The sequence below is a fragment of the Phalacrocorax carbo genome, chromosome 2 (genome assembly GCF_963921805.1).
Source record: "Phalacrocorax carbo chromosome 2, bPhaCar2.1, whole genome shotgun sequence".
Classification (NCBI taxonomy): Eukaryota; Metazoa; Chordata; class Aves; order Suliformes; family Phalacrocoracidae; genus Phalacrocorax; species Phalacrocorax carbo.
This window is the reverse complement of record NC_087514.1, coordinates 142,210,152-142,226,636: the sequence shown is the minus strand read 5'-3', so window position 1 is coordinate 142,226,636 and position 16,485 is coordinate 142,210,152. Positions and strand designations below refer to the sequence as shown.

General features: G+C 41.3%; 1 protein-coding gene across 3 annotated transcripts in view; it reads left to right on the top strand.

Moving 5' to 3' along the window:
* The first annotated feature begins 20 nt into the window (after window positions 1-20).
* Window positions 21-16,485, top strand: part of ANKIB1 (ankyrin repeat and IBR domain containing 1) — a 95,500-nt gene continuing 79,035 nt past the window's right edge. Inside the window, exon 1 of one of the 3 annotated variants that reach the window (XM_064444635.1) lies at window positions 21-453. The gene's annotated coding sequence lies outside the window, so the exon portion shown is untranslated. The remainder of the gene's footprint in view (window positions 454-16,485) is intronic. The other 2 variants (XM_064444634.1, XM_064444636.1) reach the window with 2 other exon arrangements.

Here is a 16,485-nt window from a genome sequence, read left to right as displayed (position 1 = left end):
CTGTTGATGAGTTTCCGGGTCGGCGGCCTGAACTTCTGCTGGTGCCGCCGCCGGTTGTTGGCCGCGGGCGGAGAAGGAGGGAGAGAGACCGGGCTGCGGGCCGGGCCGGGAGCATGAGGCGCTGCCGGCAGGCGGGAAGGCGCTGAGGGGAGGTGGCCGGCCGGGCCCCAGGAGGAGCCGCCGGCAGCTGTCAGTGCCGCCGCCGAACAAAGAGGCAGCGAGACGGCAGCAGCTGCAACGCCCTGCGCGGGAGGGAGCCTCGCCGCCCGGTGGGCACTCCCCACCGCCTCAGTCACCGAGTGACGGCCCCGGCGGAGCGGGTACTCCAGAGGGCGCCGGAGCGGAACGGAGCGGGGAAGAAACAGAGAGCAGCGGCGACCGAGCAAATGGAGGCGCTGGGTGGCGGGCGCGGAGGCGCCGGGAAGCGCCGGGGAGAGCCCCTGTGAGGAGCTGGTGAGTGCCCCGCGGCGGTCGAGGCACCGCCGGGGAGGCTCGGGCGGGGTCCGCGGGGCTGCGGGAGGGCGAGGCGAGTCCAGCCCGGCCGCGGGAGCAGCCCGGAGACCTTCCACAGCTGGGCGTCGGCGGCCCGTCGCATCGCGGGTGGGGCGGGCCGGGCCGGGAGGTGGCTGCGGGGGCTCCTCGGCACTGCCGACGGACGAGGGGAGCGGCGCGGGGCGGGGGAGGCGAGGGCCGCGCCGGTGTGCGGAGGTAAACAAGCCGCAGGTTACCGAAGCTTGCCTGTCTCCACACCGGCGGCGCCCGGGGACGGGCCCCGGTGGGTAGGGGGCTGTGGGGAAGCGTAATGGCGGAGGCGGCGGGCCGCCGGGCTGGACTGACCATGGAGCGGAGAGAGGCCGCCTCCGGCCCAGGGTCTCGCCAGGCGCCGCGTCCCGACGTAGCGGAGGACGGCGTGGGCGCGGGGGGGAATCGGCGGCAGCAGCCCCCGAGGCTCCCTCGGCCGGAGCCGCCGGAAAGTTTGGAGCTGCCCGGCTTCAGCCAGCGCCCGCTGTAGAGCACATGCCCGCCCTGTTCGTAGCCTGGAAATCCTGCCTTGAAGGCAAAAGGGGGAAAAGTGTGAGCGGCCAGAGTGGGAAACGTGCTGCTGGGTGAGCTGTGGCAGCGTAACCTTGCTTCCAGCCTGGGTAACGCCGTCCGAAACAGCCTTTTTTAAATGAAATTGAATGCTCACAATCTCGTGTGTTAATTTTTTTTTCCTCTCAGGAAAATTTGAGTCTTGACATTGTTACAGTTTTATGTAAGTAGCAGCATCGCTCTCCCAGGCATGTCTAAACACATACTGGAAATGGGGAAGCTTTTAAAAACGAAGAACCGCCTTGATAATTTGTGACTGCTCAGTCTGCCTTTTATTTACAGTTCAAGTAGCATGCACGGGAAGTGTGGAGTCACAAAAACATGCTCTGCAGAGTGAGGCGCTAATACCACAGCTTGTTGTTTGCGTAGACCCCTCCATTGTTACTAACCACCTTCGATTTCACTTTTTCTTTTGAGTGCAGTTCTGTGCTCACCAGTTTCAGAAATGGAGTTTTAGTTGCAGGCATAACTCCAGGAGGTGTACTGTAATTTAAGTACATTCCCTAAAGAGAGAGACCACCTTTGAGAGAACTATTAGCTGTAGACGTTAGCAATGAGAAGTGACTGTGTCTTCCTCAAGTGTATGGGTGTTTTATCCTTACTTTCATCTCTTTGATTTTCAGTACGAAGCATGGTGGATTAACTTCTCTTTAATCTCTCTTGGGTACAGGGGGAAAATACTCTTCTTCCTTGGAAGGGGGAAAAAAAAGCTTTAGTCATATGGAAAGCAACAGTGTTTTTCAACTTCTAACATGTGGCTTATTTAGTTGAGGTGTCCACACAGAAGTGAAGTAGGAGAATTTATAGTAACTTTCTTCTTTTCCTGGATTTGCAAAGAGTTATTACAACATAAGGGACCAAATTACAGAAGAAGCTTCTGGAAACTTTAATTCTAAGACTTTCTTTGGTCCTGTACTCGAGCAGTTCCTTCTTTAACAAATTTTAGTTTAGTCCTTAAAATAATAAAATATTTTAAAAATACAATGTTGTTATTCCCGAATAAAAATATTACTAGAAATCTACTAAAAAGCTAAACAATGTTGGTGGTGCCCAGTCTTCGTATATACATATATGCATCAGCAGAATATTATGAATGAAAATTAATTTTAAAAAACAACACCACAACAGTGGCACTACTATAATAATAGTGTCAGTAGCCAAAAGTCAAAAATTAAGCAGCCAAGTTTTATGCAGTCCCTCTAATTTTTGCTTGTGCTGTACAGACCTAGATAGGACTAGGTATGTACATATGTAAGTACATGAATAGGTTTATTGAAAGAACATGGAGTTTCCTAGGCATAGTTTTATATTGTAAGTTTACACATATCTGTTTGTTGTATGTTTGTGTCAGGCGTGCACACTCCAGAAGATCAGAGGAAACTAAACATGTAAATTTAAAAGGAAGTGCCTTCTACAGCTGTCGGCTTTTGTTCGATGGAACAACTATTAAAAAATGGTTTTAGAAAATATCATTGTGTCTTTCATCACTGCAGAAGACCTTGTTAACACTATGGCTGATTTAGTCTGTTCTGAGCAGTTTCTCACCCACTGATCTGTGACACCTCTGGTGTGACTGATTAGCACTACACTGCTTTTTGTTTCAGTAATAGAGCTTTATTTATTAATTGTTAACCTGTTTAGCTAGCAGGGCTTGTGGTGGTTTTTTTTAGGGTTTTTGTTTTGTTTTAGTTTTTTCTTTAAGATTTTGTTGTTGGTTTATGTATGTGTGGTTTTGGGGTCATTTTTTGTTTTGTTTTAGCTTTGTTGTTGAGATGTCATGTAGTTACTATTACCCGAATAGTTGATTCATTCACCTTGGAAGCTGAAAACTTGAAGTTGCTCTCTGCAGTTGTCACTGTTGAAATTTGGTTGCCTTTGCTAAGGTGACTCATGCCAAGAAGAAGGAAAATCAAGAAACTGGAGGTTACAAATGTGTGTGCTGAACCAGTTACACTTCTAATCTCATTACTGTATTTGCATAGTTGATAATGATACACAGCAGAGAGACATCTGTTTTGCTTGAAGAGCAGCCCTGTGGAAATTCCAAAATGTTCTAAATGATAGGGAAAGTTGTTTTTTCAACACCATCATCATCAGACAAGATTCTTAATGCTTTCCCTCCCTCCTCCCAACATACATGCCACATACTTTTCCATGGAGCGTTTTTGAAGTCACACGTATATGTAAATTTCAGGAGACAAAGATATTTCCTGCAAGATTATATTACATTAAAAGTTCAAGATGGAGAAGTCTACCCGATGTTTAAAAAAATACTTTTTTTTTTTTTTTCAGAACCTCTAAATGTCTTCCAGGTTTAAAGTGGAAGAGGTAAAAATAGTCTTTGCTGTTGTGGAACGTCAAGCGCAAGGTCCTCTGCCTGGACCAGGGCAATCTGCAGTATCAATGCAGGGTGGGGGATGAATGGATTGAGAGCAGCTGGGTGGAGAAGGACCTCAGGATACTGGTGGATGAAAAATCAGATGTAAGCCAGCAATGTGCACGCGCAGCCCAGAAAGCCAGTTGTACCCTAGGCCGCATCAGAAGTGTGGCCAGCAGGTCAGGAGAGGTGATTCTCCCCTTCTGCTCCACTCATGAGACCCTCCTGGAGTACTGCATGTAGCTCTGGGGTCCCCAGTACAGGAAGGACATCGACCTGTTAGAGAGAGTCCAGAGGAGGGGCACAAAAATGGTCAGAGGGCTGGAACAACTCTCCTGTGAAGAAAGGCTGAGAGAGTTGAGGTTACTCAGTAGAGAAGGCTCCAGGGACACCTTGTTGCAGCTTTTCAGTGTATAAAGGGGCCTTATAAGAAAGACAGAGAGAGACTTTTTACCGAAGCCTGTAGTGACAAGACATGGGGCAAGGGTTTTAAACTGAAAGAGTATAGTTTTAGATTGGATATAAGGAAGACGTTTTTTACGGTGGGGGTGGTGAGACCCTGGAAGAGGTTGCCCAGGGAAGTTGTGAATGCCCCACCATTGGAAGTGTTCAAGGTCAGGTCAGATGGGTGTTTGAGCAACGTGATCTAGTGAAAGATGTCCCTGCCCATGGGTAGGGGGGATGGACATGGTGATCTTTAAAGGTCCCTTCCAACCCAAACCATTCTGTGATTCTGTGCTTTTTTAATTTTTTTGTTCTGAGGAATATTAGATTGTCTTTTCTAGTATCAGTGAAATAGAATGTTTTGCATTCCAGACTGTCTTAATTTGTTTTTATATGTATATGTGTATCTATTTATCCGTGTTATCTCAAAAAAATACTCAGAGGAGTGCTATACAAGTAAGTGTAGCAATAGCAGAATATCCTCAGTTTTTTAGTCCAAAAATCACTTTGGAGAAAAATAGATACTAGTCAGTTGCTTTGTTGTCTTTTTAATGTCTTCTGAATTTCCTTTACCCTCCATGCTTTGTTAACTGAATAGTCCTTACTTTCTGCTTCTTTGTTTTTAGTTTCACATACCTTAAATTGTACTATGAAAAGAAAAAGAAATTAAATAAGTGTCTGTCTAAAATCAGCTAGGGTTTTTCTCTTATTGTTGTGCAGAGATGGTCTGAGGGAGTCCTTGCTATTTCTCCGAACCTGTTCCGATATTGTTCTTTTTAGTGATTGAAGGTAATTTTCAGAAGTCACAAACACCTTGTATATTATATAGATTAACATTTCAAATTCACATTTATGCGTATCGTCAATATCCTGTTTTCCAGACAAGACAATCACCATGTTTTTAGACAAGATGAACACTTCTTTTGACCTAAAGCTAATTTTTAATACTGCAGGTATCCTTGAATTTTCTTCAAAGGGTTTTGTTGGAGTTTCTTAAGACATATTTTCATTTAGTGGTTTTGCTTTGATTTATATTTTAAAGCACAAAAATTCTGAACTCTGACTGTTGAAGGATAATTGCAGTAAAAATACGGTAACAGGTTGTAAATGGATTACTGCAGGGAAATAGGAGGGCCTCTCTGCTGAATGCCTGGGATCCTTCCTGGCTGGGGTGTCTTCACGGAGCAACTGCGTGACGGTGTTGTCCGTAGAGTTCCTCTTGTAACTATTCTAGTTCAGCTCTGTGCTGACAAGGAAGACGACAGGCCAGAATGAATTCTCTAAAAGTAAGTTCTATGTAGGTGCATAAACTTGCACCTAGGAATCAATGTCTGCACACAGCCTGCAGTATAGTGACGTTATTCTTTGACAATAAGCTAGTCTAGTTTAAATATTACATCATGACAACTGAGGCTGTGTATTATTAATTATGCGTATTGTGTAATATTAATTACATATAAAATAGTTCTTATGTACAGGCTTCTGTGTTGGAGAAGACTTTTTCTAAATCTCTTGGGGATTTTCCCTACTTAAGGGAGTTTCCTGGTGGCTTATGCTTACCATTTTGATGTACCTGAAGAACTTCTGTGGTGTGGTCTGCCCTATTATATAGTATTCTGGGAAGTAGAAACCCAGTTATTGGCTGCTACTTCTCGATACCTCTTTGCTGTATTCAGGTTCTTCTCTCCAACAAAAATAACAACCAAAAATAGATATTCAATTTTGACATATGCTTTTATTATTATACCCCAGAAGCATATGAGTAAATAATCCAAAAAAACTTTTGGAAGTACTGCAGTCACCAAGTTCCTTGGAATAAAGACTGTCATGTGGTAGTCAAATGGTGTATATTCATTTTAAGGCAGTATTTTTAAACTGCTGTGAACCACTTAATCCTTGCTTTGTAATAAAGGCTGTGGTCAAAAATACAGTCTAAGCATTTCCAAATCACTGTGGTATTTGAGGTAATCCTTAAGTTTGCTGGAATGATCTGACCTATTCCATTTATATTTACGGTTGACAGTCAAGTGCAAAGGCATAACTGTCTCTCACTTCAGCATTCTGAAACAAAGTACAGTTTACAGGAAAAGATCAAGAATGGTAGATTTCTGGACCATCTGGAAGACTGTATACAATACAACTTGGTTTAAGAACCTTAACTTCTAGTAACTAGACAGTAAGTTTGAAAACCAAAAGAACCTAGAGAGAGTTGTTTTGCTATTGAAGAGACCAATTGGCTGTAGGTTATTCTCTTTATTACGCAAAGAAGTAAATCACCACTTGTGATTTACACTTCTTACATATAACTTTGAGAAATATTTGTCATTTGGGGCCATTTTCTGTAATGTGGAGTAAGTGCTTATATTTAAGTGTGGAGGGTTTTTTCCAGGAGTCATTGTCAGAGGTAGGAAGATAACAAATGCTTATTAAAGAAAAGGTCCATTGCTCGTTTTCAAATTCTGGATTAATTTAAGGTACTAAAATACATTTCATGGAGGCAGATTTTTTTCTTCTTTATGTAGTGTCTTTAAATCTGCTGCATTTAAATCCTTTTCCATTTATTCAAGTTAACAAAAGTATAACTTGCTGATAAGAAGTTTGTTTATATCCTTGAACCATGATGGCTACTATCGAGGTTTCGTTAACTTTGCTTCTATACAGTGTCTCTGCCATATCTTGCAGTAGCCGTTCTAAGTGTTGTGTTGGTGTTTCCCCTGTGCTTATTAATATGGAGTTCTAACTTCTGAATATTTGTTGTTAGTTTTCTTGCTTTTCTTCTTTCTATCCTTTCCCCCTTATTTTTCTGATTATTGTTTTGTTTTTCATCGTTGTCTTGTATATCTTGAAGCAAAAGTTTGTTTCTTCTGTTGACAGCATGAATGGCTTGTAGCTTTGATCTGCTCTTGCAGAACAATTGATGGAGTCAGGATTGTCTTCAACATCATCTGCTGTGATAGTGGCTGTTACACTGTGTTTTACTTATCTGATGCCTCTGTCTCATGAAGTTAATTGGATGGGTGATGCCATTTTAGACACACTGTCTTGCTGGGGGCAGGGGTTTTGACCACCATCAATGATTTGTGCAAGTGGAAATCCTAAACAGTTCTTGGCAGATGAGAACATAAAAAAGAGACATAGTCTTGCATAGGCTCTGAAGCAAAGCACTAGCAAGGAGTAAGATAAACTAAGGGAAAATTAAGTCAGGTGGGCAACTGTTCATGCGAATACCAACCTGAATTAAGATTTAACTGTAATTCATGTAGAATTAAAGGTTATAGAGAGGAAGACATAATTTTGTTTTGACTTCATTTGACATAGACTCCAATAGTTGATGTCAGCTAGGGGTAAGCTGTGAGTTAACTTATTTGAAAATTGGTAAAAGGATGATTGTGGCTATTGTCTTACGCAGTTAAAATGCTGACTTTTGAAAAATGTGCTATAGGAGTGTTGGTGATCTCTCTCTTTCCCTCCTCCCCCCTTTTTTTTTATTAATGAAAGATGACTTCAGGAAAGATACAGCTTTGGAGGTTTCAACACTACTTCTGGGAAAATACACTTAACATGTATATTGCTAATTATGTATATACTAATGGTATAATTCTTGACTGTTTTATATACTCTGTATGCAATTGCAGTTAAATGTAAACGTAATTTGGAAACTGATTCTCTGTCCCACTCTTCTTGGAATTTAGCGTAGAAGATAATCACATTTTTCTGTTTTATAAATATAATTCTGCTTTTAAAAAAGGCCCTGCTCATTCCTATAGTGGGTACTTTAAGTGACTGTAGGAACATCATGTCCTGTTTGCGTGCAGCTGGTTTTGGTTCTGATTGTAAATTACTACAAATGCAATAACTTAGTGGAGAAAATTGTATTATATTTATTAGAGCTGTGTTTACAGTCCACTTAAGGTCTTTTCAAGGAGCTTTCACGGATATTAATTGGGGTAGCAATTCCCCCCCTGTTATTTCAAATGGATTTCTAATAGGAATTTTGAAGGCAATGTTAAAAATGGTATATTTCTATCAAAGCTGTTGTGTAGATACTCAAAATCTCACTGAATTAAAAAGCAAGAATATTATTTTTAGGATGAAGGACTGATAATGATGATAGTGATAACTGACCTATTTCATGTTATGAACCAGCCTTTGGAGAAATAGCTGAAAAATTATGAGAAGATCATGATATATACTTGTGATGGTTTTGCATTACCATTATATTAAATACTGGCTCTATTAAAATTTATCATAGCCTTAAGAATAGGAATTTTAGGGCTGTTGCAATCTACTAATGAACTCTGCACTAAAGGTCTGATTGTTACTCTACTGCTGTGGTATGCAGTTGTATATTTTTCTTCGTATTTTTATTAGCTACTACGTGTGTAGAATATAAAAGTAAAATATAATATATGCAATGCTGGATGCACATCAGGACTAATTTTCAGCAGTTGCAAGCTGTAAATACTGTTGCAATAGAATTTTCCTCTGAAATGTTCTTTTTCTTGTCACCTTGCCTGTGTAAATCACTTGGAGAATTGCTACTTTACTTTGTTAGGATTTTAAAAAAATCCTGGTGGCTCTGCTGTGTTCTAGATCTCTAAGCAGCTGGGGTATGAGCAAATGTATTAATTTCCAGTAACTCTCTATTATGCTGAAAGACTACAGATAGACATGTAAAAATGTCCGGGTATAGTAGAGCCCAGAAAATGTCTTTTTCATCCATCAAAATGGTGAATTTAATCAGTGACTTGAAGAAACTGCAAATGTGTGTAGCTACCAAACTATGAAGACCGAAGTTCCAGCTGTGCTAATAACGCAAGTTATATGTTTTAAGTTTAAAGAACTCATTGGCTGATGCAGTTTCGTTCACATTTGCTAAATAGTTGAAGTTATCTCTGTACCCATAAGGTAAGGATCTTGATATTTCAAAGCTCAGATTCTGAGACATAGCTATATATTAGACCATGATAGCAGAACATGTGGTTCTTCACCAATGATCTGACACCTTGATTCTCTAGAAAGAGTTCTACTATGAAATTGTAATACCAAATAATATAGGCCTGTGCAGCATTGTGGGTTATATACAACTCTAAGATAAAACATTTGTTCTTTATGAAAGCATGCCAGTTGCTTGCGTTCTCTGAAAGCTTGTTTATGGAGGTACACAGCCAGCAGTACTGAGACACTACGAACAGCTCTGTAGCTTATCGCAGTAAAAATATACAATGGCTCTTAATTTAGACCCTTTTCCCTGACTTGTTGAGAGTCACTGACACAGATTCTTTATGTATCTAGTTCTCCATATTTAGAAGGATGTGTTGGAGAGAAATCTTTAATTGGAGCTATTACAATGAGTCACCAGGTGCAAACTACCCATTAAAAAAATACTGAAGAGGCTTTATTTGGTGGCTTGTATATTGAAAAACAAGTTCTTTGTAATGTCCTATTTACCAACCTGTTAATTAGTTAAAATTAAACTACTTGGAAGTCCTTTATCCTTTTCAGGACATGATAATTAGTATTTAGTAAGATTAAATAGTGCAGTTTTGCACCTGGATGAGGTAATGGAATGCACCATCAGCAAGCTTGTGGGTGACACCAAATTGCGTGTGCTGGAAGGCAGGGCTGCTCTGCTGAGTGACCTCGACAGGCTGGAGAAACAGGCTGCCAATAACCTTGTGTCCAGCAAAGAGTCTGAAAACTTGAAACAGAATAACCCTACGCAGTAGTACAGACTGGGAGCCAGTGGCTAGAAAGTGACATTGCAGCAAATGGCATCGCTTTCCTGGTGGACACCAAGTTGAATGTGAGTCAGAAGTGTGCCTTTACTTAGCAAGAATGAAGCCAGTAGCTGAGATAAGTGATTATTTCTTTCTGCTTGGCATTTGTGTGACTGCATCTGAAATGATGTCTGGTTTTGTGCTCCCCAGTATAGGAGAAATGCTAACGTACTGGAGCAGGTCTAGGGGAAGACTGCCAAGATAATTAGGGGGCAGGAGCACACAATGTGAAAAGAGAAGCTGGAAGAGCTGGATATCCTCAGTGTTCAAGGAAGACTAGGAAGTGGATCTTGGTTTCAGTTAATGGGAGGGTACAGAGAAGACAGAACCAGACTTTTCCTGGAGGAGCTGGGTGACAGGGCTAGAAGCAACAGGAGTTCCAGCAAAGGATGTTTCATTAGAAATTAAGAAAAGATTTACACCATGAGGGTGGTCAAATGCTGGGACAAGTTGCCCAGAGAGGCTGTGGGATCTCCATCCTTGGAGATACTCTGAACTTAATTGAGAATAGCCTTTAACAGCCTTTGAAGCTTTGAAGATTGCCCTGGATAGTGATTGAAGCAGTTGACCTTCAGAGATTCATTCCAATGTAAAAAAGTGCTTGCTCCATAAGGGCTGATATGATTGCACAGCCAACCGTTTTCTTCCTCCTCTGCATACAACTGGTCCTGGCCCAGCTGAAGCACGTAGCCCAGAGGGCTGTGGAGCTTTGTAGAAGAGAACAATATGATTGCCTTATGTAGATTCTACTATATGGCCCAAGCCCTTTTTTCTTTTTTAACCTGATTTCTGCATAGTGAAAGATTTGAAGTGACTAGTGCTTTGAATATCATGTGCCTGTAATGAAATATACTCATTCTGAATGAGGTACCTTTCTGCACTATGACTTTAACAATTTTTCCTGCTATGCGGAAGTAGCCTTATTCCTTGTGCAGCCTTTCAGGTAATGAAATAAATGTGTAATTGTAATTGGAATACAGGCTTATTCTGGTTTTAGTTTTTGAGGTTGGGGGGTTTTGGTTTGTTTTGGTTGTTTTTTTGTTTTAAATTCATAAATCCAGCCTTTCTCATAAGCAGGCTGTCTGAGGTTCATACTTACTTAATAAAGGAATAGAAAGCTAAATTAATTTGTCTAGAAAGGGAGTTAGACAGGCAGCATGTTCTGGTATAAAATACTTTGTTGTAATGTTTAACTAAAAGGAGATAATTTGGAGGTTTTAGTGTCTCTGTTACCCTGGATGTTGTTACAATGTAAAATAAGCAAACCTGAATAAAGCAGTCACATAATTTTACTGTAAAGGGAATGTAAAGTGCCTGTTGATTTGATCTTTATTTCATAGAAATACCTTTTAAGTCAGTCTCACTGAGTTCAATTCAGAAATTCTGCTGATTTTTTTTCTGCATGTATTCCTATTATATATACAATGAAGGAAGAATCAGTACGAAGAACCAGAGTTCTAAAATCAGTCTTTAAGAAGGTCATCGATTAATTTCCCTCCCTCTTCCTTTCGCTGCCCACCTCCCCCAGACCATTTAGCTATTTCTACGGTTTTCTAAGAAGAGAATGAGTCAAGTTTCTCCTAAATTAGTGACAAGTCTTAAAAGTAGACGGGATTAACTTCAGTTTTGTAGGTTGTGGTATCAGAGTAGCCATAAGGAGTTACTAATAACTATGTTCTTTGTTATTTTGCAAACATACAAAGCTTCTCAATTTTAGCACCTACTCATGAGTGCAAGGGAAGAAATCATAAACCCCAAAATCATGTGTTTCCTGGGAATAACTTCTGTATGAATTATGCAATTTCCAGCAAAACCAGACAGTATTTTCTGGGTGTCTTCAGCATGTTTTAGCTCCTTCAAAGCAACGATGACATGCAGATCAAAGCAGACTGGCTTAGTGCTAAATGGAGTTGTTCAAAGTCTCTTTTTGAAACATAAAACCTCAGTATGAACTTTGAACAACAAAATATTCCCAAGCCAGTCTACCCATGGCTTACTGTGAAAATAAATCCTTTCACATTCCTACAGTTGGTCCACCCTAATCACGCCTTGCTTTAGCTATTGTGTACTTTATTTTCCACAGTACTGCCTGGGTCTGCTTACTCTAACTGTCTGATTCCTGCTGTCCTTTCCAAACTGCCCACCCAGCTGCTGTATCCAAACAGCTGTAACCAAGAGCACCCAAGAAATGTTCTGATGCAGTAATTGTATGTTGTGGCCTCAGTTCCCTACACTTAAACTGTTCTTTATCAGAAGCATCCCTCTTTTTGTATTTAAATGTGTTGCATTCCTAAAAGTGGAAGTGACTTTAAAATTTGTCCATGTAGGATTGAAGACCTGAGAGCAGTATTCTGTTTTCAAAATTGATTCAATGGGACATGAGGCTATAAAATGCAAAGTTTTGAGTTTTGGTTTTGGTTTGTTTTTAATACAATCTGCTGTTCTAATTGATTAAGGAAATAAGATTTCCATGTTACACAGACACTTGATTACATCCTGAAAATGATCAAGCTATCACATAGGTGTATTATGTGCCTTTTAGAGTAGGTGGTTCCAGCATGCCTGATTTCTGGAACACTCTAGCCTCACGCCATTCTGCTGCAATACGATATGTTTTCATACAAGCCACCATTTGAAGAGGGAGTCTTTTATATTTATTTCATCTCTTTATAGAGGTATATTTTTTGTTATTGTACGTTGCTAGTCATGGCTGTTTTTTAAGCTGTTAGGTGCTTCCTTTTTTTACTGTAATACAAATATTGTTCTATTTCTCTCACTTATTGTCTGTTGCCCTTTTTCCCCTTCTGCATCTTCTGAAGAGTAAGTTAATGCCATTAGAACATGCTTCTTCCTATGCAGCATGTTATACGAGTACATAGGGTGACACCAGGGCAGATTTTTAAAGCTAATTGTGCCTCTTGATATTTTCAGAAGACCTTAAGACTTAAATCCTCTAATGAATACCTCAACCCTATTGATAAAGTATTGTTGTTTCTACATATCCACCAGCAACTGAAAATCTGGTCCATGGATTGTTCCCCAGCAAATTTTAAATCTATTACAAAATATGATGCAACAGGGTATGTGTTACAGGAGGGAAGGAAGGGATCACTGTCTGTTGTTAAACATCACCCTTTCCCAAATTGCAAGTGGATAGGGACTACATTAGATGTATTTCCTGCCTGACCCCCCTTCAAGACTGTTCAAAAAGCTTTGTGCCAAGGTAGAAGAGTTTATTCTCACTAGAGTTCTACTGAGCCTCCTGCAGCTAACACCTTTCCATAAACCAAACACTTTCCACCAGTACCTTCTTGCCCCATTCCTGCTTTTTGACTGCCAGCGTAGTGGAGCTTGGATGTCTTTGCTCTCTAGTAAATGCAAGCTCAGCTGTGTGCTTTCACTCTCTGTTGGACTGTTATTTTAGTTGACTTTCCACCTACATCTTGCTTGCCTAGCATCAGGCACTGGACTAGCATCTGCTGCTTCTATTAACAATCATCTGGTTTTTTGCATAATGAGATTAAAACTGGACTCCATTGGGAGTTAGCATCCTGGTATAGTTTGATATTCCTTTGTACATGGCTCATCATTGGTACTTGCAAGCGTGGGTACAGTCTACAGCAGCCAGTGCTGCCTCTGGTGCTATGATGCCTGCTCTGCATCTGCAGTCTCCCACTCCGTTCAGATACATCCTCCAGTCCATGCTCTGTCCAGCATCCCCTTCTGAATGCACTGCCGCTATCAGAGTCATAGGTGATAAAGTAATGCTGGCATACAAGAGAAATTTCCTGAAAACTGTTCTGATTTAACGCAGTGGTGCTGGTGTACTCCTGCCTCGCCTTCAGTACCCAAACAACTGTGGGCTTTGCGCAGTTTGCACATTGCGGGTGTTTCTGCTTCTGTCTGCGCTTCAGTTTGAACAAATACTGTTTTGTGAATATTTCCAATCCTGCCTCCCTATCACTGCTGCCATGCTCTGGCTATTTGGACCATCAACATCTAGGCATAAAACCCAAAAGAGGGAACTGATCCGAGTTACAGCTGTTCTGCTTCTCTGCAGTCACAAAGGCATGTGCCGGTAGAAAACAGGGGAAAGTGCAGGAATATGAGTAAACAGGAGGGGTGGATCAGAAACAGAAAGGGCAGCATCAGCTCTGGTGTCAGTTAAAACCACTTTACAAACTACAGTCTAAGCCTCTCAAACAACATTAGCATCATAAAAAGATAATAGAGGCAGATTTCCAGCTTGCTAAGTGCATGCTTCATAATAACTATAAAAATTATTTTATAATTTCTGAAGCTTTCAGGAAAGTCTGCTAGAAGTCACACACTGATCAGGGCAGTGATAACAGTGACCTGGACCTGGGGGGAGGAGAACAACCCAAGACAGGAACAACAAGTGTAGGGGAAAAAGAAATGCACTTGGGCTTGGGGTTTGGTTATTTTTGTTTGTTGGGTTTTTTTGTTTGTTGGGTTTTTTTGTTTGTTGGGTTTTTTTGTTTGTTGGGTTTTTTGTTTGTTTGTTTTGACAGGGAGGGGAGAGTGTTCTCTTGTGGTGCCTCTTACTTTACAAGCAGGAAGAACTATTCTTTAATAAGTGCCCGTGTGTCACATTGGCACTGGGGCAGGTTTGTCATAAAGCAGTCACCAAGGGATTCCTGTGCATCACAACTCTGCGAGCTGCTGAAATTAATACAGTTGGTTCCCCCAGCTTATGTCTAATCTATCACTGCTTGCTTTTGCTCCCACAGATGTGTGTATTGAAACTGACAGTGGGATTCTTCTTCTAAAAAACTGTATTCTTGGACCTTACCCTAGTGGATTTCTGTCTTGCTTTCAGGCACCCAAACACAGGTTCTACCAGTACCTAACAAATGCTGGGTTGATAATTTGACTTTTCCTAGTGGTAAGTCAGGCTACTTAAGAATAGCTTTACCACTTATGGTAGAGGAAGTTGAATGGGCTTGTCAAACTGAAGGAGAGACATGGTGACTTGACTGACAGCAGTAAGCCTGCTCTTTTACGTAAGCAGGCTGGATTGCATAGTCTCAGGTGACCACGTGTCATCTTTGGCTGGGTGTCTGCACTCACTGCTTTGTAGCCAGGTTTGGCAAACTTTGAAGTAGAAGCCTTCCCTTATGTAAGGAGGCATGCCTAGCTATGGAGGTAGCAGGAAGGGAACATGTGTCCTAGTCAGCAGCACCCCCACAGTGGGGAAAGCCCATGTGCACATGTCCTCTATGACTTTGTGAGCAGCATTCAGAAATAGCGCTGGCTAAGAACCTCCTGTATGGTGTCACTGACACCTCCCGAGTCAGGAGGATGACCTGGATCTTTCTGTTCCACAGGACCTCTCTGTCTAATGGAGCAGCAAATGAGGGACACAGAGGTCCTAAAAATCACCTTGCCTAACCAAAAGTACCGGATCCACCAGTGAACTAGCTATGTTTGCAGCACGGTCAGTCATTCTTTTCTTATGACCCTGGGAACTGTACGGAGCAGACACGGAAGGAACAGAGTCAATGATGAACACAGCCCAGGCTGTGTTAACTCCACATTATAGATTTTGACAGTAGATGGGCTCATGGCCAATCAGTGTGAGAAATAAAGGGTACATAAGTCTAGTAAATGCTGCTTTTCAGGACACATGCTTGCTGGCACAGCAACTGGCTGTAAAAAGAGGTAAGGCGGTAGGTTTCCGCTCAAAAAAAAAAAAAAAGCTTCCTGCAAAAACTTGGCCAGTACACAAAGGCTAATTAGTAGATGAGGCATGAGATGATCTTGGCTACTGGATACCAAGCCAAAGGCTTTTGTTGCAGCAGGAGGGAAGCATTACTGCATGACCATTAGCAACCTGATATTGATTAGGCTTAAATCTGGTAGCTCAGATGATCTGGTTATATGGAGATCCAGCATAACTGTGAAATTACAATCTAAATCTTTTTATAATGATTCCCTTTTTTCGGCTGCAGTGTTCTGGTGTAAAGCATAAAAAGTAAAGTATTTTCTGACTGGTATATTAGGCTATATAATTAATGTTGAATGCTTAAATCTGTTTCTGCACACAGGAATTTTCTCCTTTGTTTTGGGAAGACTCCAGTAAAATTTTTCAGGTATGCTTTGGCCATTCAAATGGTTTTTGTGCAGAGGTGTCTCCTTGTTCCTCCTCAGCAAATGTAAGGTGGAGAAGAATGGTAATAAAGAGTGACAAGGTTTCCTGACTACAGGAGAGCATGGGAACAGGAAAATTGTGGGGAGAGGGGCAATTTTTTTGCAAGCTCCCTTTTATTTGTTGTTGCTGTGAAGTAGAGGAATAAGCAAGGTCTGCGTATGTGATACCAGGAACAGTATCAGAATAGGAGAAGAAATACACAAGACTGCTTATGCTTTCCTCTTTCTTCTGTAGCGCCTGACTACAATCTTTCCTTGATACCTCTGCATGTCTGAGAGAGGTGTCTTTCATGAGAAAGTGGGAAGGGAAATGTAAAATAATTCAGCGTTCTTAAAAGACTGTCACTTCTCCATCTTAATGTAAAAAATAGGTCTCAGGAATATCCTAGATGTGCTTTACAGATTTCCTGCATTCGGGCTGAATCAAGCAAGGTAAAAGGAGATTAGCATAGACAGCATCCCCTTATCAAGTATTGTTTGCCAAAGTGAGGTGTACTTACTTGGTGATGAAAGCCAGGGCCTAATTTTGTAGGTCTAATCTCAGAACTGTCAATCAGTGTTGAATCTTGTGGAAAAGCTGCTGAGACTGTTTCAGGTTATTTTTCTCAGTGTGAATATTGT